General features: G+C 49.5%; 1 protein-coding gene across 1 annotated transcript in view; it reads left to right on the forward strand.

Annotated features, from left to right (window-relative positions):
- Nucleotides 1–22,755, forward strand: part of GPAT2 (glycerol-3-phosphate acyltransferase 2, mitochondrial) — a 2,680,481-nt gene that overhangs the window by 2,314,537 nt on the left and 343,189 nt on the right. The window lies entirely within an intron of this gene.

Genomic DNA, 22,755 nt, shown 5'->3' on the forward strand with positions numbered 1-22,755 from the left:
TGTGCCAAAAAGCAGAAAGGCAGGGTTTCCACAACATATCTGTTTTCAACTTGTGACAATTACATGATGGCACAAAGCAACACACATTCACAGCATTATAATTATCACATGGGTTAAGGCCCCTAAAGATACAACCACAAACAATACACAAGAAGAACCCTTTGGCACCTAGACCGCCTCAGCTACAGAATGAAATTAAACAATCTTTCTGGATCTGTCCTAACTTGTGTGCCTCTGACACAGAAGAGCAGTACAGAAGAAACAACCCTGTGGCAGGAAAGTTTTCTCAGATTTCATGGAGTCTGTTTCCTCCGATATTCCAAGCAATGCCAGTTTCGGCTCCAAGGGAAGCCGGGTCCCCATCACAGTGGACAATTTTTGTGTGCATTTAGCCCAGAAGATTCTGATTTGTGCACATTCCCAAAGTGTGTGATAAAACGTACCTCTTTCCCTACCACATCTGAGGCATGCATCACTGTCTATCTTACCCCATCTGGTGAGCATTGTGCGGGAATAGTATACCCTATGAAGGATTTTAAATTGTATTAGCCACAGCCGTGCCGCCATTCCCACCTCCCTCTGGAACATCAAGGCCTCCACCCATTTGTACGCTTCCATCCTTCCCAGATTCGGCCCCTACTTTTCTCACAGGCTGGTAAGTTCTGCAGCCCGAATGCGGTAAGCACTTGGTATAAAGTGGACGTACCATTAGCAGAGATTTCCGCTGTAAATAGGTTAACCTCGAGTGGGGAACTACTTGGAACTTCTCCCAGGGAGGGGAATTGGGCTTTGTTTGGCATGAGATACTTGCATATACCGAAATCCCTCCCCTGTTGATAGGCCATCTTGCCCCTGGAGTTCCTCAAACGGCCTGAGGCGTTCATCTTGGGTGATGTCCGCCAAGGTGTCTATTCTGCTCACCGCCCAGCTCTCAAAATACCCTATCTTCAACGGCTCCCCAAGGTACGTGTTGTACCATATGGACTGGTCAAGAGTCGGCTTTCGGCCCCACCCCATATCCTGGCAAGCCTCTGCCCACACTTGTCACGTATGTCTCATTGGCCCAGGTGGGGTCCTCATGTATCGCTCCCCCCCCCCCCATATAGGGCGTGCCTGGGTGTCTGGCCTTTCAACCTTTTCCGCTTCACAGCAATGTGCGGGAGTGATTGGTCCTCGTGTAGCCAGTCATTTACTGTCCCTAGCTGGGCTGCCCAGTAATGTCTGCACAGGTTGGGCAAGCCTATTCCTCCTTCCCACACTGATCGCTGTAGCGTCTTCAGTGCCACCCACGGTTGTTCCGCCCCCCCATAGGAGCCCCTTCGATTTCCACAAAAACCTTCTTTGGAATCAGGAGTGGGGCGTTCTGTAGGGCATATAAAAATGTGGGCCGTGTCAGCATCTTAAACAGAGCGGCCTTGCTCAGTAAGGTTAGTGGGATGGATTGCCAATGGGTAATATCTTGTGCAAATGTGTTCATTACAGTGGTTAAATTGCGACGGATATAGTCCGCTAAGCATGAGCTAAGGTGGAATCCTAGGTATTTGAAGCCCGTTTCTGCTATCGTGTATCGGCATTCCTGGGGAAACCATGTTATCCCTCCCTGCATTGGGAAAAGGACAGATGTTTGCCAGTTTATTTTGAGACTGCTAAAGCTTTGGTATTCCTGTAGTATTCCCATCACGATCGGGCACAAGGCCTTGGGGTTGCTCATATATATTAAGAGGTCATTAATGTAAAGCGAGACCCTGTCTTCTCGCCCCCAGGGTCATTTGAATCCACCCCCCTTGTTTGGGCTTTCCCCGAGTTGTATTGCTAGGGATTCTATTGCGAGAATGAATAGCAGCGGCGAAAAGGGGCATCCCTGAAGGTCCGAGAGGTGACCCAGTTTACTCTTAGCACAGCTTCAAGGGAGGTATATAATAGCCCGACCCATGCGAGGAAGTTTTCGCCAAATCCGATGCGCCGCACTATTTCCCAAAGCGCAGAATCAAGCACCTTCTCAAAAGTCTATGGCAAGGAGTGCCAATGCATCAGGTATTTTGGTTGCTATGCCAGTAGGGAGCTGTGTGCAGCGTAGATTCATTTACTTAGATTTGGAGGGCATGAACCCGCACTGGTCCGGGTGTATCAGCCGAATTAGGCGATTGGCCAGTACTCGGGCCAGGATCTTAGCCTCCCCATTTATTAGGGATATTGGCCTACAGGAGGAACAATGTTCCGGGGATTTGCCAGGCTTCGGGAGGACCACTATGCTAGCCCTTCTGAGGTCAGGCGGCAGATGACCATCTTTTTTACATTGTAGAAAGAGGCGATGCAGAGGGCCCCACACCTTCTCCCCCAGCTGCTTCCATATCTCTAGTGGAAACCCATTGGGCCCTGGTGCCTTCCCATTCTGCAGTTGTGCGACTGCTGCAGAGATCTCCTCCTCCGAGACGTCTGCTTCCAGTCCAAAGGCTTGTTGGGCAGAGAGCCACAGGATAGGCACCCGGCTCAATACATCCGGGTCCCATGCCTCTTGGTCCTCCGTCCCCACACTGTATAGCGCCTCATAATACCGCTATGTCGTGTCCGTGGTAATTTCCTCCCCATGGGGCGCGCACCTGCCCAGCTCCTCCATCCCTCCTTTCTAACCAGGCCAGCATTTTACCCCCTTTGTCCCCAGTTTTGCTTTGTCTGGCCGAGTGCGCTTCTTTGGCGTTGTCTAGTGCCTTTTGCACAGCATTTCTTGTGCCGTAACTAGCGTCCGCTTGGCCTCTTGCGTCCCGGAGGAGAGAAACGCCACCTCCGCCTGTTGCACTGCCCTCTCTGCATTTTCCCACTCAGCCGTATGCTGCCTATTCTTACACCCCACCATTGAAAGGGCCTCCCCCCCTCAGCGTGGTCTTGTATCCTTCCCAGAGTGTGACTGGGCTGTCAACCGTCCCCGTATTTATTTCAAAATATTCCTCGGCCTTTGCTGCTAGGCCTTCCACAAATTCGAGGTCCCCTAGATAATAGGTATTGAGGCACCAGCTCCCTTTGGACTTTGCCCTCCCATTCTTTAGCTCCATAACTAGGGGGGAATGATTTGATATCCCTCTGGCCAGGTATTTTGCAGACAGCATCCGGTGTATCATGTTCGCTGGGACGAAAAAAGAATCAATTTGTGACATTGATGTATGCACCCCGGAAAAAAGGAGTAGCCCCGTTCGGTAGGATGCATCCATCTCCATGCGTCCACCCACCCCAGAGCTTCCGTAAATGAGCTCAATTTGTTACAGGCTGCGGGTTCCTGGTGCCCACATATGATCTGTCCAGTCCCCGGTCCATCACCTCATTGAAATCCCACGCTAATATCCAGGTGTCAGCATAGCATTGAAGCGTGAGTCTCTGCGGGTCCGCAGAGGGGTGGTGTAAACCGCTACCATTCCCAGAGTGTTACCCCACAACTTTCCCTTTGCCAGGATATAGCACCCCCTGGGGTCGGACCTCTCCTCTGCTAGCTGAAATGGGACCCTCTTGTGCAGTAGTGTAAGCGTTCCCCTGGACCCTCTAGCGAAGCCTGTGTGGAAAGCCACCTTAAAGTTGGATCTGAGAAAGAATTTGCATTCCGTTCCTGCTAGATGGGTCTCTGTGAGGAACACGATATCGGGGGAGAGCCTGTTAAGAAACTGTAGGACTAACGTTCTCTTGATCCCAGAAAACAGCCCATTTACGTTCCAGGTCATCACTGTGACTTTCCCATCATGAGCCATCATCTCAAGGGAACTCTGCTGCAGCCCAGGTAGTGCCCCTCCTTTCTTTCCTGTCCCTGCGCCCATTGACCCTCTCCTCCACATGACAGCCCCTTTTTGGGTGCCCTGTTCGGGTGCCCTTGTGCGCTGCGTACATTGTAAACCCAACCACAACAATGTTCTGGCCAACAACGGTTGCCCAACTATGCCCCCTTCCCTCACTGTACTCCTCCCAAACTTGAAGCACCTGTAGCCCTAACTGTGCACCAACTGGGTGCGAAAGGACTGTGTCGTCCATTTGCTGGGTACCCGCAGAGGCTGTCCATGCAAGCTTCTGCTTCCGATCTGTAGCCGCTATAGTCGCTTCCCCCTACACATCCTGCAAGAATGTTGTCCGGCGTCTGTAGGCGCCAAGTCATCCGTTGCCCTCTGCCCCGGGCGTAGGTTCCAGATGTGCTGCTAGCTCCATTGATTGCAAGTCGAACAATGTTGGAGAGTGACCCGGGTCTGGTTCTTTTCTGCATCGCCCTTTCGGTAGCTAATGTTCTGGCAGTGAGAGGACGTTCGTTTCAAGCAACGACCATGCCTCCTTCGGATTGTTGAAGAGGTACACTGTTCCCTCGTGATAGACTTTAAGTTGCGCCGGCAAGAAGAGCACATATTTCATGCCGAGTGAATGCGTCTTCCTCTTGACAGATTCAAAGGATTGGCGTGCTCCCTGGACCTCCCTGGTATAGTCTGGGGAAAGAAAACAATCCGGTAGCCCGCACCATTTGTAGCAGGGCGTCCTGGTCTCTCTAGTTCAGCAGGCATGCAATTGTAATGCAGGGGGTGCCCCGGGAATGGGGTGACCTGCTTGCATCCTATGTGCTGTTTCCACCGAGAAGAATTTGGACATTTTCCTTGGGGCGAAGAGTTCCATTAGCCATTGTTCCAAGAAGAGCTCCATACTGGGTGCCTCTTCCTTTTCTGGCACACTGAGTATGTGAAAGTTGTTTCGCTTATCTCTTCCCTCACTGTCTTCTGCCCTGTTTTCGAGTTGTGTGAGCTTCTGGGTGACCACCGACAGTTGTTTTTCCATTTCTTAATGGCGTCCTCCGACTCTGAGGTGCGCTGCTCTGCCTCCCCGACCCTCAAGGCCATGTTTCACATGTCTTGTCTAAGGAAGGTCACTTCTGTTGAGAGGCCGTCTATTTTTTCCTCCATTGAGGATCTGGATTCCCCTTTGGCTCCCATTATGTCACAGGCGTGGTTTGGGAGTCTTGTGGCTCCCCTTCAGCGCCTCCTGACCCATTGGCACGAGTCGCGGGGGGCTGAGAAGCACCCATTGTGTACTTTTATTTTATTTATTTTTATTTGTTACATGCCCAGACCCTGGGGTATCACGGCGTGGTTACAGACAGCTTTAGCATTGAGGATAGCCCCCAGCGTGGTGGGCGGCAGCGGGGCACTCCCCCCTCCCCCCATCATCCGGACTGTGCTCGTACCCTGGTGGACTTGGAGCAGGGCCCCTGCAATCCTAGTGCCTCAGAACCCTGTGCCTGGAATCTGTATAATGGGCCTTTGGATTACTGTACTTCTACCAGAGCTGGCAATGAGTGGCACAATGGGTGCCCTAGATAGCTTTGCCATCCTCCCGATTCCAGCCCTTCCACTATCGCGTGTATTCACGTTACAGAGAGGAGGGCCATCCGGTCCTCTTCCGTCTTGGTGCGGGCATGTATAATGGTTACAAGGCTACAGGTAAGCTAAGTGTAATTTGTTTTCTAAAAGTGTACGCATGTGTGTATATATGTTTGTGTAGGTGTAGGTTAGTGTGCTTGTTTTTATGAATGCGTGCATGCAAGGAGTTGTTTGAATGAAGTGTGTGTGTGTGTGTGTGTGTGTGTGTGTGTGTGTCCCGCAGAAAGCATTGCACTTCTCCTTTACGGGAATTTATGTATGCGTGTGCGTAGATGCAAGGGTAGACGGACTCCGACCCTGCCCCACAGCGCCATACCTAGTCCCTTTTTCCACTTGATGGGAACCGGCATCTACTCAGCAGCAGCGCTGTTTTGTTTTGCTGCACACTCACCTTCCACACCTTCCCGCTGTGTTTTATTCAACTCTCAATTACACTACATGACCTTCTACGTCCCCTAGCGCATGGCGGGTTCCTCCTGGTTCAGTAGGTGTGTGTCGTGCAGCCGGCCTTTTCCTGTGTCAGATGCCCATTCACTCTTTTTAGAGTGTTTCGGCCTGCAATACCAGTGGGATTTGTGTGCTGCATGCAATGCGCTTACACCGGTTTCGCCGAAGAACGGACTAGCCAGGTGTAGGGAGATCTTTTCAAGGTCTCCTCCAGAACATTTTAAGAAATTCGCTCACAGGAAGTCCAAGGAAATGTTAAGTGAACCTCTATTTTCTAATGTACTTCAGAAAGAGGACTCCTTCCCGGGAAGTTCCCTGACTGGGAGGGGTCTGTAAGGAAGGTATGGTATAAAACAGTGAAGACAGACACAAGTGCTTACAGTTCAAGGGTGTTTATTGAACTTCAAGGTGGTTGGAAAAACGCCTATCTAAATGTAAATCTAAGGATGGGAACAAGCTACGCCGTCAAAATAAAGATAACGCAGTCCTAGTAGTGTCTTCGTCAAAATAAAAGGGCCTATACTAAAACAAACTATTGCCAATCCCTACCTCTAAACAGTAGACAGTGTGGGAATTGATGTAGATAACAAAAAGTGTGCCATGAAACAATATGTCAGGATGACTGGATAGTTGGTTCCCCTTCCCCACGTTTTTACCACTGGTCAAGGCGGCACACTTGGGTTTGGAACACACTTCAGTTCGGCTAAGCACAAGGGCACGGTTCTAGTTCATATATCGGCTCTCTGCAACCAAAAGTCTTTTGTGCAATCAAGGAAGGCTTCTCCCTCGCAAGACAAAAGTTCAACAAAGAATGTTTTCTTTTTTTTTAATTTTTATTAATTTTATTCAAACCAAACAACAATACAAACAAACCCAACATGCAGTGCAGTTTACAACAATTCCATTAAACACCATTTGAATTTCCATTTTGCCACTGCTCCCCAAGTCCCACCCTCCATTATTAGCCTATTTGTACTTCGCATTCAGTATCTGCTACATGTGGCTGGGTCTCACTATCCTCGGATTCCGTCGGGTCCGATATAGATCCAAACAGTTCCTCTATTAATAATTTCCATGTCATCAGGGTACCCACTTCTTCCTCCCCACTCATGTTGCTCGCCTCCTGCCAGACTAACGTAAAGGCCTCCGCCCATTTCTGTAATTCCTTCCACCATACCTCCACCCGTGGCTTGTGGCACTTCTTCCATCCCATGGCGATCCTCCGTTTTGCTAGCATGTATGCCAAGTCTCTCAGTTGCTCAACATGTTTAAGTTTCCGTGGTCTGGGGAACCCTCCCAGCAAGCAAGCCCAGGCCGTATCTATGACGAGCGTGACCCCCTTAGTCGCTAATTTGTGTGCCACTTCACCCCAGAAAAATTCGATTACTGGGCATGACCAAAACATGTGTGTCATGTCAGCGTTTTCCATGTCGCACTTAGGGCACGCCTGTCGCCCAGCGTTTCGGAACTTGGATATCCTCAGAGGGGTCATGTATGCTCTATGCGTTATGTACAGCTGTATTTGTTTAAGTCTGGCATTTCTTGACACTTTCTTGTGATATCCCAGGGCGCGCTCCCACATCCCATCTCCCATTGGGCCCCCCCACCTCCTCCTCCCAATCAAGTCTCATATGTGTCAATTCCTTCCCCACCTTGGTCATCATCATCTCATACAATCTAGAAATCTCATGCCCCCCTTTCGATATGTCATATATTGCCCCCACTTTAGCATCTGGTTCCTCTGCTAACACTGTTTCAGGCCACGTTTTCCGAATTTTCTGAACCATCCTATGGTATGTAACATATTGGCCAGTATGTAATCCCACCTCCTCCCCAAGTTCTTCAAAATCTCTAATGGTCCCCTCTTGCCAGATGTCCCCTAACGTTACCAGCCCCACCGATTCCCAGTAGGTTCTGATAATCACCCTCAGCATCTTGTCCCCTCCTGCTAAAGCGACCAGCGGTACTTGCGGGGAGCACGGGAATGGGTCCTCCATCATCCGACACGCTCGACGTCACATTTTCCACCCCAACATCATCATCATCCTAGGGCGCTCCTTCATATCTGACTCAGGCAACCATATCATTTCCCTTAAGTAAAATGGGGTACAAACCCGCCCAAACAACGTATGTTCAGGGGTCGCTTCGTCGGAGAGCCAATTGGCCACATATTGTAATTGACTTGCTACATAGTAGACCTCAAAATTGGGCAGCTTGATACCCCCTTTTCGTAGAAGTTCTGCAACTTCCATAGCGCTACTCTATTCCGGGTACCATGCCATAGGAAGTCCCTGCACACACTATTCAGTTTAGCGAAGAACTTCTTGGGTATCATATGTGGGATATTACTAAAATAATGTAAAAGCCTAGGTAGGACCACCATCTTAAGCATTGCCCCCGTCCCATCATAGCTAGGGGCAACTTCTCCCAAAACTTCATGCATTTCCAGATTTTCTCAACAGCTATCTCGGTGTTGTGCTTATGTTCCTCTTCTGCAGTGTGATACACATCTATGCCAAGGTAACGGAAAGAACCAATCACCCATGGTATCTGTAACACCAGCAACCTTTCCTCCGGGGTCCCCTTATAGCTACCTAGCGGGAATATACTAGGTTTTTGAGAATTTACCGCTATGCCGGACAACCCCGCGTACTTCTCCATCACTTCAAGGATATATTGAAGATTCACTTCCGGGTATTTCAAGTATAGTAATCAATCATCCGCATATAGGGATATTAGATGCCGCTCCCCCCCAACATCAATACCTATCGTATCGTATTGTTGCCTGAGGTATATCGCTAGGGGCTCCAGGGCTAGAATGTAAAGCATCGGGGACCAGGGGCACCCCTGCCTGGTGCCTCTACTAAGCTGCCATCTCTCAGATATCACTGATCCCGTTCGAACTCTGGCTAGCAGCTCGCTGTTTAGCATTTTCGCCCACCTGATATAACCCGGCCCTACTCCGTAACCTCCCAGGGCCGCCAGCAGCCATGGCCACTTAACGGAGTCAAAAGCTTTTACTGCGTCTAGGGATACAATAGCCATTTTGCCTTCATTCCTATCCGCCCATTCGATCACCCGGTGGAGTCGTCTATGATTATGGGTTATATTCCTATTCGGGACATAGCCCGTCTGGTGTGGGTGGATTAATTTGCTAATTACTCTCTGCAATCTGTTTGCCAGGACAGCCGTCAGTATCTTGCTGTCCTGGTTCAGCATTGACAAAGGCCTGTAGGAGCTACAGCTATACCCCGGTTTGTTTGGTTTAGGGAGCGGTATTATAATCGCTTCTCTGAGTGACTCCGGCAACCTTCCCATCTCAAACGCTTCGTTAAGCATGTCTAGCATTGGGGGGAGCACTACTTCTCTATATACTTTATAGAATTCGCTAGGGAACCCGTCTGCTCCTGGGGTCTTACTGGTGGGCAACTGCCTCACAACCTCCTCGAACTCCTCCAAGGTAATTGGTGCATCAAGCTCTTCTCTTTCCTCATCACCTATCTTGGGTAGTCCTATAACTTCTAGTGTTTCGGTTATCTCCTCTTGACTACCCCCCTCCTTGTCCCCGCATAGCACCCTATAATAATCCGCAAATTCCTTGTTGACTCCTTCTTGAGTGTCTACTACATCGCCATCTTCTCTAGTTATTGTCCTAATCGGGGGTCTAGGGGTTTCGCTCTTGTACAGCCATGCTAAAAGCCTACCCGTTTTATCTCCTCCTGCATGCTGTCTTTCTACATACTTTTTATAATTGAGGTTACAGAGCCTTTCCCAGTGTTCCGCACATTGCTGCTGTAGTTTAAGTACTAGCTCCGTGTCCACACTGCCATTTTCTAATGTTCTTTCTAGTTCATCTTCAACTCTTTGTAGGTCAGCCAGAACCCCACCTTGCAGGCCCTTTGATTTAGCTATGGCTGCCCCCCGCATCACCACCTTAAAAACTTCCCATAGTGTACCCGCCGAGTCAACACTACCAGTATTCGTCTCAAAATGATGTAATAAGAATGATCTCATCTCTTATGTCCTCTCGAAAGACCGGATCTTTGAGTGCCTCCGCTCGGAGGCGCCATGTCGGGATCCGCGTCCTCGGGGGGCAGTATTGCCACCCGAGGACCAGGGGCGAGTGATCTGAGAGGACCCTCGCCTTGTATTCTATTTGAGTGCTCTCTGCCATTACATCCGGCGTGGCAAAGACATAGTCCAATCTCGTGTGTAGCTGCTGCAGGGCAGAGTAATGCGAATATTGCCTACTATTGGGATGTTTTGTTCTCCATACATCTACCAAGCCGAAATCATCTAGTAACACCTGCAATGCTTTGGCCGCTGGGGTGGGCCTGTCAATCCTGCTATCAGATCTGTCCACCTTGGGGTTCATTACACAATTGAAATCCCCGTCCCAAATGACCCGCGTTTCCCACACACATACTAAGGTTGGTGCACAGAGTCCTGAAGTATGCCGCTGTGTTATGGTTGGGGGCGTACGTATTTACAATGCATACCTCTTTATTCTCCACCAGCCCTCACAGGACATACGGCGCCACCCAGACAAGCACTCCCCTAGCGTAAGCAGAGTACGACGAACCCACCACAATCCCTTTCCATTTTTTCTCAACTAGCTCCAGCTTCTCCCGCGTCAAATACGTCTCCTGTAACAATGCAACATCTATCTTTTGCCTTTTCAAATACAGCATGACCTTATTCCTCTTCATATAACTGTTAAATCCCCTGACATTCCACGTTACTATCCTGAGATCTCCCATAGCGCACTGATATCTTCCTCCCCCATTTCCAACCGAACCCTCCCGGTCATACTATGCAGATACAACCCTTCAGCTCTTCCATGTAGGCTCATGTTTAAACCTAAACTCCCCAAAACTATGTACACCCCAAACTTCCCACCTCCCTTCCCTTCCCTTCCCCCACCCAACCCTTCCCCAACAACACCCCCTCCACCTGTTGCCCAGCTCCATCCCTGGATCTCAGGCACCCCCACATCTAGCCCTGTCCAGCACAAACTTATGCTCAGGGCTCAGTAGGGTGAAGTCGCCCTAATGGCCACTTAACTATTAGTATTTCGGGGGTGGGTTACTTCCATCCTATTGCTCCTATTTCCAAATTTATTACGCATTGTGTTAACCCTATGCAGCTTCCAATTACATTTTACCCACTATATTCCAGTCCATGCCGAGCACAAGGCCCGAATGCTATCCAATGTTCAACCAGTCTCGCTTCCCGGTATAATCCGGTGCCCCCTCCCACTTACCCCCCAATGTCCGTGACACCAGTTTTTCAGTCGTTTGTTCCTGCCGGTCACGGTCCACTGCTTGTTCCGGGCAGCCTTGCATATCCAGCCACGTTACCACCTCCTCAGGAGTGTCAAAAAAAGCGCTCTGCTCTTATGTAGCCTCCTCTTGACGGCCACGTAGCTGTATCTCAGTCTCTGCACCAGCATTGTGTAATCCTGGTATGCTGTAATGTTGGCGGATGCTTTCTGCATTGTTCCACCTTTAGGAAAATATTCCAGGATCTTCTCCCCATCTCTATAGTTCAAGATCCTCGCGATGATAGGTCTCGGTGGAGCCCCAGATCGTGGTTTCCTCATTAAGGCGCGGTGCGCCCGCTCCACCGTGAATCCCTGCGAAAGCTTATCTGCTCCTATTTCTTGTAGGATCATGTTTTCCACGTAGTTTGTAGGGTCTTGGCCCTCCTCCCCCTCCGGCAGGCCGACCACCCGAATGTTATTTCTCCTCGCTCTTCCTTCCGCTTCTTCCACCCGATTTTCAAGGTTAGCAACCTGCTGTTTGAGCACATGAACTTCCTTTGCATTATTTGTGCTGTCATCAGTATTGGTCTTTACGGCACTCTCCAGCCCACTTGTTCTCTCCGCCAGCCCCCTAACATCTTGCCGTAACAGGGTAAGTTCAGTCCCTACCGCATCAATTTTGCCCTCCAGGGCTGTCCATAAGTCTGCCATTGCCGCGCCCCACTTAGTGCTCAGCTCCAATATAGCCTCCAGGATCTAGTGCTTATCTCCTTCTGGGGCTTCTTTAGCAGTAGTCGCGGCCGCGCTCCGCTCCAATGTTGTGGGGGTCCTCTGCGTTTTTCGCGAAGACTTCCATTGTGGGTTGTTTGGTCTTGGTTCTCAGACTTTTCACCGTCATGATGCAACCTTTCCCACGAGTCTGGCTCCGGCCCGGTGCTGCTTAGTTGTTCGAGTCGTTGGGGTCTCTGTATATCAACCTACACCAATTGTTGCACATGAAATTGTTATTCGGGTGGATTGTAACTTCCCGCGTCACAATTTCCTCTCCGTGTCTGTGCCTGTTATCAGCAGGGTGCTGTCTTCTGCATCTTCGATGCTTCTTTTTGGTCTCTGCGCCTATCAAAGGCTGGTGGTACATACAAGGTGCATATACCCATTTGCTGCGTCTGCGGGCTGCAATGGTTGATCTAAGCAGCATATGCATCCCAACCCTTACGAGGCCGCTTCACGGTCCACCAGTGTAATCCTTTGTTCAGGATCGGTCGCCATTTTGTTTCAGGCGGTACAGGTCTCGGCGTCACTTGTTTTGTCCGTATTTGCTCTTCCACTCCTTGTTGCGCAGAAACCTGTGCAGTTCCCTCTGGGATCACTGCAAAAGATTTACGACTACAGGGGTTTGGCAGTAAACCCACTTGGTAGCAGTCTGTACCACACTTGGTAGCTGTGGCTGAGCAATCAGACTTCCCTCAAGGAGAGTTAGGCAGTATACAGAGTATTCACAATAGGTCAAAATAACACAGTAGAACAAGTAAACACTGACCAGAGCTTGGTGTAAAAGAGATCTAGTTATTTATTTAAAACCACATCTAGTAAAACACACAGGCACTAATGTTAAGCAGTTCAAAAACACGGTCACTAAAAGATATACACTCCCTTAAAAGAATTTTAGACAATTCTTAAGTAAAGCCCCACTTATTTTCACACAGCGGTGAGCGCTTAACGCAGATGGCACTCTAATAATTCATTTTAAAAAGGGAGAGAAAAGCAGAGTATAATTTGAAACCGATCCCAACACTTTCACAAGAACACAACAACAGAGGATGGCAAAGTAAAACCGTGAAGTTAGAGTTCAGAAGGCCGGATCCACTTTAAGAGGATCAGAACGAAATGTGTCCAAGGTCACATGGGTGAAGTGCACAAAAGTCTTGAAAAGGTTCAGAAAGAGTTGGACCAAAGAAAGGGACCAGTTAGATGGTCAAGGCGGCCAGCCCAGTCCAGAAGGTTAAGGGGTTATTATTACCTGGTAGCAATCTTTAGAAAGGGAGTCCTGGCGGACACGGTACATTAAAGTGGTGGGAATACTCCAGCGGGGGCAGTTGTTCCTGGCAGCGGATGCAAGTCGGTGCTTCGTCCGGGTTAAGAGAGGATCTCGTCGTGGAGGAAGACAGGAGTCTGTTGCACTGCCAGGGAAGAAACCAGCCGCAGAGTTCTCAGGTAAAAGGAGCGGTCCTTTTATTCGCGGTCTAGTGGTAAGTGGCTATCCGGTTGCCGGGGTGCTTGGCACGGGCAATTCGACCACAAGACGTCCTGGGATGCGAGGAAAAGAAGGTAAACTGGTTGTGCCCACCAGTCAGGGGAACAAGCCTCTCCAGCCGGGAGATCTTCTCTGTCGTCGGGAAGTGGTGAGTCGGTTCCGCAGGGCTCCACCGGTGGTGTCGTCGTGGTAGGTCAGCTCAGCTTCTCCCTCATCGGATTCTCAGGTCCTGTGGCGACTTCTAAAGTTCCAGTCCCAAAAGCCCTGCTTTTATGCAGCACACCCCCATTCACTTAGCCTAGCTGTCAATCAAACATGCTAAGTGGTGAGCCGGCCGGCTCACCACTTGGGCCATTCACACAAGAGTGTGACTAGAGTTACCAAGGCAACTCAGTCCAGGGTACCTAAACTCCCTCCCACACCCCCTGTGGTACCCAGACAGAGTGGCACCACTTTTGGAGGCTTCTGTGGAGAAGCCCGCCAAAAAGTGGAACAAAGGGCTCGACTTGGGTTGGAGTCACAGAAGAGAATACAAATGCCATTTTAGAATTGAGTCCTGGCAAAAAATACCAACCAGCGAATTAATATTAAATAAATAAACCGGCGGTATGTTCAAGACTATGAGAATTAAATAATTAAAGTTGGTAGCCTCGAACAATGGGAAAATCCCATAGGGATATATTTGCGGTCGAATATAAAAAGTAGTATCCACTGCCACCAGCCAAAACTCGATCAGGGGGGACAGAGACGTGCCCCCTCGTCTAACAGACCCTGGGGCAATCGAATTGCCCTGACCAGTACATCCACAATATGATAGTTTGTACTGGTTTCTGTTCATAATTTGGGACTAGTAAAGCCAATGGTGATTTTACATTCCCTGGGAGACAGTAGTCAGTCCCAGGGTATGGAGTCTATGGTGGTGTCATGATCTCTGCTTCCAAAAGGTCAGGGTTTTCCCAACTCCCTTGGAAGCAGATCCATAACCCAGGTTCCGAGTGCCAACCAGTCCCAATTGGGACCTTTTGGACCCAGTCCTGGCGCCAGTGGCACCAGGCTCATAAATATGCCCAGTCCCAGCGCTGGAAGCGCCGGGCTCATAATGCTTGGGTGGACTTACCTGCAGCAGACCATGCTGCTTACTTGCCTGCCAGTTGAGCCTCTGATCCTCTTCTGTTTGGAACTACTTTTCCTGTTGGGTGGGGCTGGAGCCACTCCCTAGATTCAGAACACTGGAACTCTTCTGGAAGGCAGGAACTCTTTTCTTACCAGGAACTCTTTTCTTACTTAGGCGTGGCTGTGGAAGGAGACGCTAAGCACTACAGGAGGCTATTTAAACCACACCCGGTGGATGAATCTTGCTTTGCGTTATTCTGCACCCTCTGCAGCAGAACGCTCATCGTGTCTTCTGCATCCGGTCCTGGGCCTAAGGAAAAAGGCTTACCATCCTGAATCCAGTCTTCAGCAACATCTATAAAGACAAGAAAGAACAGGTTAGCATTCCGGCATCTGAAAGGCAAAGGCTTACCTACTCTTCGTGCGCTCCGGATGTCTTCACACTGCATTCCGGCATCTGAAAGACAAAAGCTTACCAACTCTTCGCACGCTCCGGAGGCCGTCGGCGCTGCATCCCGCATCTGAAAGACAAAACAAGGTGCGTTTAAAGACATTGGGGAACTTTAATACTCACGTGCCATTACTCCTTTCTACATCTAACCCAGTGGGTATCCCGGCACCCTGCAGCCGCTCCGAACTTGTACCTGCAAAATAAAAAGACAGTTAGAGCGCATCGTGAAGCTGGCAACAAGCGCTTACTTACGTGCTTCCAGGCGCTTCTATTCATCACACGGGCTCCATCTTCAACTCACTTCAGCCCGTCATCCGCCATCGCCGGAACCCTGCAAAACAAGAGACATCATTATTAAAGACTTTAAAGACATTTGAGTTACTCGAAACTTACCGTTCGTGCAGTAAACGACGGACAGCAGTCCTCTGAAGTCAAGAGGCCTGTGCTACCTATCCAGTGAAGAAACTGGTTACAGCACCCTGCCCCGAGGCAGATGGAGAGCTCGGCATTCACTTACCTAAGGTGAGAGCGTTAACCTGTGGGGGTCTACAGGAGGGGAGAAGAGGAAAGAGATAGGGACACCCCAATAACCCCAGTTCATTAACCCCGTATTTTCTATCTGCAGACATCTTACTCTGCACGTCAGGCATACAGGGCACAGAGGTCCAGCCCAAAGAGCCAACCGGGTGCTGCACATCACCTTTGAAGATACGGTAGTCGCCCAGTCAAGACCGGCGCCTCTGCGAGAATCAGGTGAGCGTTACAGGTGGGGTGTCACTATGACACCCCTGTGTCACCGCACTGAGGGTGCTGTGTAACACATATAGTAAAAACACATGAGGCCCTATGGGGTAAAGGACCCCATAGCCCATAAAACACATAAACAGTCAAAGGAACACCATAAATCATGTCCAAGAGTGGGAGAAAAAGAGTCTCACTCTTGGCAGGAGAAAAAAAACAAACTCCAGAAATCCAGCAAAGCTGCTGGGGGACTCACTAGGTTAGGAAATTCAGCAGAGAATTCTCCCTAACACTCCTCGTGCGGCTTCAGGGTGTAATCCCTGCGTGCTCGTCGCTTCCAACCTATTGTGGGAACGCTGTCTTTCCTCTTGGCTGTTTTGTGTATACATCGTCCCGGTTCAGTGCGAGCGACGAGGACGTGCCGCCTATCTCATGGCCAGGTGGCCCAACGCTGTATACATCCTCTCGTCGGTCAGGGCTATTCGTGAGCTTCTCTCAGGTAGTCGGCCACTCACTATTCCATCAGCTGCTACACGCCTGCAGCTCATTCACTGCCCGTCTGGCACCCGATTTCAAGTGCCGCCGGGGGTCTCTTTGTGTTGGCACGCCGCCATCTTAGTATCAATTGCGCCGCTCCCGGATCAGGACACAAAGTAGCCTAATTCCCTCTGCTGTGTCCACTTTCTCCCACCGATACGCTCATCTGCTGCCTGAGGTATTCACACAGATACAGTATCTTTTTTCTGCTGGAATCAGCCGTCAACACATGTGTTTTGCTTCGGATCAATAAGTCGGATCACAGAGCTCCAAGGAATCGCAGCCTACTCCATGGCTGCTTGGCCACGCCCCCTCAACAAAGAATGTTCAAAGTTCCTTACCTCAAGCAACAAAAGTCATTTACTTCCACTTTGAGTCCCACTCCGTCGGGACTCAAAGTGGAAGTCCTTTGAGTCCTATTTCACTTTACAATTTACCATAAGCCTCTCTCTGTCTGACTCGGCCCTCTGTATGGTTCCGTTCTTAATTCACACCATTTTCACCTTTCACTTTGAGTCCCACTCTGTCCCGCTCAGACTCCTATTTCTTTTACAGCGCAATACAAACCAAAAACTTTCCATTGTGCAAAGGATTTGACTTTAACCCTTGCAGGACCACATTGATTCTCTTCCTCATAAATCATATTCATCATTTCATAAATTCTGTTAGTGGGATACATTCAGGCAGAGACCTTTAATTTGGGCACACACGAGATGCAGGACAACTAGTTTTGGGCATTCACTTCTCAAAATTCAGAAATCAATTATCGGCTTTCCCTTTTCATTTGCGTCTTTTATCAAACGCCTTTTCCATTCGACTTCCTAGGACAATTTGTTACCGCACGTAACCTTCGTTCATATGCAGCCCGGTTTCACACAGTTGCCTTCAACTCACCTGTATACATGATTCAGCCCGCGGCTTTGGAGTCAAGGGCATTACCACAGCGGCTAAACGTCTCCCCCGACTCAACTCGTCAGGCAGACAGGAGGGCCCCTGGTATCTCGGATTACAGGATTCTCTGGCCTCACTTCTTGGCCTCACATAGGCTGCTTCTGCGTTTTCAACAGCCCAGTGATTATTTATCAAACGACCCAAGGGCTACTCCCTCCTTGGTTTCGTTCCGCAACTTTTCATCTGGCTTCCTTGTTTCAGCTGCGGTGTGGAATAGGCTGCTGCTTCTTGTGCTCTGTCTCGTCCTTGCCTTGCTCGAAGTGTGTTCCCGTGCTCTGCCTTTTATCCAAGTAGGGAAGGTAACGTGGATTCAGGTGTGAGTTGTTCCTGACTCTGCCTGACCATGGCACCGGGACATGTTTGAGTCTGTCTTTCCCCAGTGTGTAAAGGGAATGTATATGTGTTCATGCAGGGAAGGGGGGTGTGGGCGAGAGTTACAAAACTCATTTACTTGATCGGGAAAGAGGGAGTAACGGTTTTAAAGGGAGGGGGATACTGCATCTCACCATTAGGTGCCCCACACCCACTCCCCAAGGACCCCCTATCCAGTTGATTCTCCCGCACTGGTCCACGCCCAAGGTCTGGAATCAATAGCGATGGCCGTGCCCCGCCATCTGGATGATAGATCCCTGAGGACTGGTAAGTGAGATACCTTCTAGTTTCTCACAGGTCGTAAAGACTTTAGTACTGGTTCTATGCCCGAGGATCATGTAGGTACTGGTGCTTGCACCACGGGGTCTTCGGATCCGGACATAGTACCGAAGGGCATAAAAGCTGTACTACCGGACAATCTTCCAAGGGGCCTGTAGGCTCTAGCTCGGGGCCTTGCCCGTTGGAGCTCCAGTGCACAGGACTACCGGTTCATTACCCGAGGGAACATTGCTTCCTGGGGTCCCTCCTGAGTTCCAACCGGTAAAACTACAGATTGTCCAGCAGGAACTACTCTCAAGGGTGTCATGCTGGGCTGAGCCACCCCACGCACCCATATCAGAACGCTCACTACAGACAAAATAGCAGCAAGGCGGGAAAACTCTTCTGGCCTGGTGGTGGACGCACCATCTTCGGTAGATTCTTCACCTTCAGAAAGGGCAACAGAGGGTCCAAGAAGGCTTACCACAGCAGAAAAACCAGTGGGATCGTACTTGGTCTCTACTAATGAGCCGCTAGCAAGGATGTACAAATCATTGATGTTTTGGTCCTCCATTCGTCCTCTAGGTGTGGCATCCCCATTCCGTAGGATGTAGTAGATGTTGCCAAGAAAATGTGGGCTAAACCTCACTCATGTCAAGCAGTAAACAAAAAATTAGATGCTCGCTACATGCAGTTGTGGACACAGGGCCGTTGTTGGCATCTCAACCACAGCCTCATTCATCGGTGGTGGCAGCTGCATCACTTTATGCTAAGCTGGTGGGGTTGGGGTCTGCAAATCAAACCACCTTGGCTGTTCTAAATAAGGACGACAAGCTACTTGATCCATGTGGCAGAAAGGTGTATGTAAACTCACTGATCCAAATTGAGATAGCCCGTTGAGGAATGTGTATTGGGGTGGATCTGCGGAGGTCGGCATGGATGCACTCCACTAGATTCATCAACAAAGTACATGAGGGAATTCTGGACATCCCTTTTGAGGGAAATTAACTTTTTCATGCGTCTGCTGATGAAGAACTGATCAAGAAAAAGACCAGTACCCAGACGGCTACGTCTTTGGCCATCCTTACTAAACCAGCAACCAAAGGGTTCTCTCAGGCCCAGCCACGCTCCTAGGACAGGCCTATGTCGTTTTGAGGATTTACAGGGTTCCGGGAAAGAAAGAAAAACGAGCTAGCCTGATAGGTCGACTAGTACACACAGCCGTAAACAGCAGAGAGGCACTCCTAAGGAGTTCTATTTGCCCCCCTCCTCCTCCTAACCTGCCTCAGAACCTAAAAAAGCAAGAAATCACTGTCTGGGTCCATGAGTCTCCCGTAGGACGCAGTCTCCTTGCACAAGAAACACTGGTATTATAGATGGCTGGCTTATTTCCATGGTTTCAGAGGGTTTCGGCTCTCTGTTCCTCAACCTTACCCTCCCCCCCCTAATTCAGATAGCATCTCCAGCACTCCCCAAAGAAGTGGAGTCCTTGATAGAGTCCCATGTGGTGGAAAGTGTCCCTGTCGTGGACAGGGGCAAGGGATTCTAATCCAGGATCTTCTCAACAATCAAGATGATTCCCCTTAGAGAAATTCAAGATGGTGACTCCAGCGCAGATCGCGGAGACTGGCTATGTGCCCTGGACCTAAAGGACGCTTATCTGCATATACTGATTTCTCAGCCCCATCGCTAGTAACTCAGCTTTTCCCTCATGACATTTCCAGTACAACGTTCTATCATTCGGGTTCATTGCTGCTTCAAGGGTATTCACAAAGATCATGAGATCAATAGCCAGTCTCTTCAGGCTCAGGGTCCAGCATGTCTACCCCTATCTGGACGACTGGCTTATCAGAGCACACTCGCCCCAGGAAGCGACCCGCACCTTGTGTGCCCTAATCGACCTTTTCTTCCAGTTGGGGTTCACAGTGAACATCAAGAAATCAGAGTTCACCCCCACACAGAGGATTATTTTCATCGGATTTCAGTGGGACACAGTGCAAGTCAGAATATTGCCCATGCAGGACAGGAGGGATATTGTGGCTGCAGTTACACATTTCCTGGCGGTACCTGCATCTGTTGCGTCTACAAGCTACCTGCATATTGTTGGTGCCCTTGGCAAGGCTCAAGATGAGGAAAATACAGCTCCATCTGGCAGCCTCCTGGGACCGAGAAACTGGCTCGCAATTGGACAGAATTTCAATCCCAGCAGTCCTTAAGGAGGATTTAATATGGTGGTGGAAAGAATCGTGTCTCAGCTCAGGAGCCCCGTTTCATCCTCCCCCTCATCCACTGATTGTAACAACGGATTCATCCTTAGTGGTTTGGGGTGTGAAAGGAAGGCATGGTATCAACAGTAAAACAGACACAAGTTACCACAGTTCCAGGGTGTTTATTGAACTTCAACAATAGCGTGATAAACGCTTATCGAACCCTAAATCTACAGATGGGAGCAAGCTACGACCATCAAATAATAATAATGCAGTCCTAGTGGAGCCAATCCTACACAAAATTGTGTTGGGAAGTGTTCACAAAATGATATGTCAGGATGTCCTGGCCGTTGGCCTCCCTGCCCCACGTTTTCAGCATGGGACAAGACGGTCCACTCGAGCAAAGCACACACACTGGCTTCTTCGGCACAAGGATAAATGTTCCATTACCAGCATCAGGGCCTTCTGTACCCAAGTCTCTTTACTTCAAAGTCTCTTGATTCAGAGGGCCTGATGTACCAAAACAAAACACAAAAGTTTCCTTTCCTCTGATACATACTAAATTCTTGTGATTCACTGTGGATCCCCATCAGCCAGGCTCAGATCCCTTTTGTATCATGATCGTTACCGTGGATCCCCCTCATCTGGGCTCAGATCCCCCTTTTCACAATGTTCAGATAATATTCTTTCTCGGGTGACTCACGGTTCATCCCGGATCCCACTCACCATGCACACATCCTTTTTCTAATACAATTAGTCTCCTTCATCCGGGCTCTGACCATTTTCAGTTCGCATTAAACTATCGAAGACTTTTGAATGTGCACAGGTTTAGCTTGACCCTTTACAGGACCACTTTGTTCTCCAATTTCCCTTTTCACAGTTGCCAAGCCATTGGATACCTAACAGAGACCTTCGAATGAGCACCCATGTGGTGCCGGGCCACTCTGTCTGCAGTATATTGCTTGGCTTCCAAAAGTTCAGTCACATACAGTTCCCTTTAGATTTCTTCATACAATGTTACTGCTTGCAACTTTGGTTCTAACACAGGCTGGCCTGGTATCAGTCTCTCCGACTCACTGGCTGTTCTGTCTTTACTGGCGCTGCTTTGTTGTAAGAGCCAAGGACAGTACCACAGTGTCAATCGTTCCTTCCTGCCTGGGTTATCGCCGCGCGAGAACCTGGGTACCTCTGACACACAATGCAGGTTTCTTCAGCTTTAGTCACCGGTCTTAGGTTCCTTATTGTCCAAGGTTCACGAAAGTAACGGTCTGAAAAGGTCAAGGGCACTTCCCTCCTTGTAACCCTCTCTGGTCTCTCCGTCTTCCTTCTGGTATTAAACTGCCATCTTGGAACGGCTGATTCCTTGTGTGCTTTGCCTTGCTCAGAGTGTGCTTTTGTGCTCTGCCTTTTATCGGTGTGGTGAAGTCTGATGGAAGTCAGGTGTGCGTAATGATCAGTAATTGCCTGACCTTGCCTGACCATGGTATTGGGACAGGTCAGGTATACAGCTCTGGTGTTAGTCCGTTTTGGCTCACAGTGAGCTGTCTGTGACAAAGTATTTGTGTCGGGAAAGGGGGTCAGGGGGGTTGAGTTTCTAAGTATCCTTCCTGGTAGTATGGGGAAAAGGTGTTACAGGGACGGGGATACTGTTTCACCATCCGGTGTCCCACTCCCACGAAGACCCCTCATCCAGGTGATCCTCCTGCAAAGGTCCACCCCCAGGAACTGGATACAAAAGCGATGGCCGTGTCCTGGTCACCTGGATGACAGATCCCCCGGGGACTAGTGGGTGAGACACCTTCAGGTTTCCATTTCTCACCTCCCAGTCCCCAGGTATATGTCATCCAGGTGGTCAAGACATGGCCATCACTTTTGGATTCAGTTCCTAGGAGTGGCCAGGGGGGGCAGTGCGGGAGAATCACCTGTTGAGGGGTCTTTGGGTAGTGGGAGTGAGACCCCGGATGGCGAGACGCGGTATCCCCTTCCCTGTAACACTTTTCTCACGAACAGTTGCTATGAGAGAAAACAGACTAACAGAGTTGTATACCTGACACGTCCCAATACAATGGCCGGACAGGGCCAGGCAGTTACTGACCATCACACACACCTGACTTACATTACACTTCCCCACCCAGATAAAAGGGGAAGCACAAGAGCACACTCTGAGCAAGGCGAGGCAAAGCACACAAGGAAGCAGCAGTTCCAAGATGGCAGTTTAACACAAGGAGAAAGACGGCAAAACAGAAGGGGATCGCAAGGAGGGAAGTGCCCTTGACCTTTTCAACGAGGAACCATTACTTTCACAAAACCTCGAGAATAGAAAGTGTAAGACCAAGTAAACAGGCTGAACAATCCTGCATTGTGTGGCTCCTACAACAAAGCAGCGCCAGTGAAATCAAAACAGCCGGAGAGTTGGGGAGACTGATACTAGAGCGGTCTGTGTTGAAGCCAAGGTTACAAGCAGCAACATTGTATGGTGACAGCTGAAGCGAACAGTGTATGAAACGTATGTGAAAAGCAACGCCAGTAAAATTGAACAACAGATGAGTGATTGAACTTTGAAACCAAAATACAATACCTTTGACAGAGTTTGTCCGGCACTGCATGCATGCTCATTCGAAGGTCTCTGCAAGGTATCCAACTGAGAATTGAAAAAGGTGAGGGTGGCAAAGAACTTTGCATCGAAGTGGTCTTGCGACGGGTCTAGCAAAATCCTGTGCACAATTGAAAGTCTTCGGTGTGGATACTGCCAAGCAAGTTGATGA

This window comes from Ambystoma mexicanum, chromosome 10 (assembly GCF_040938575.1).
Source record: "Ambystoma mexicanum isolate Mex_15411 chromosome 10, UKY_AmexF1_1, whole genome shotgun sequence".
Classification (NCBI taxonomy): Eukaryota; Metazoa; Chordata; class Amphibia; order Caudata; family Ambystomatidae; genus Ambystoma; species Ambystoma mexicanum.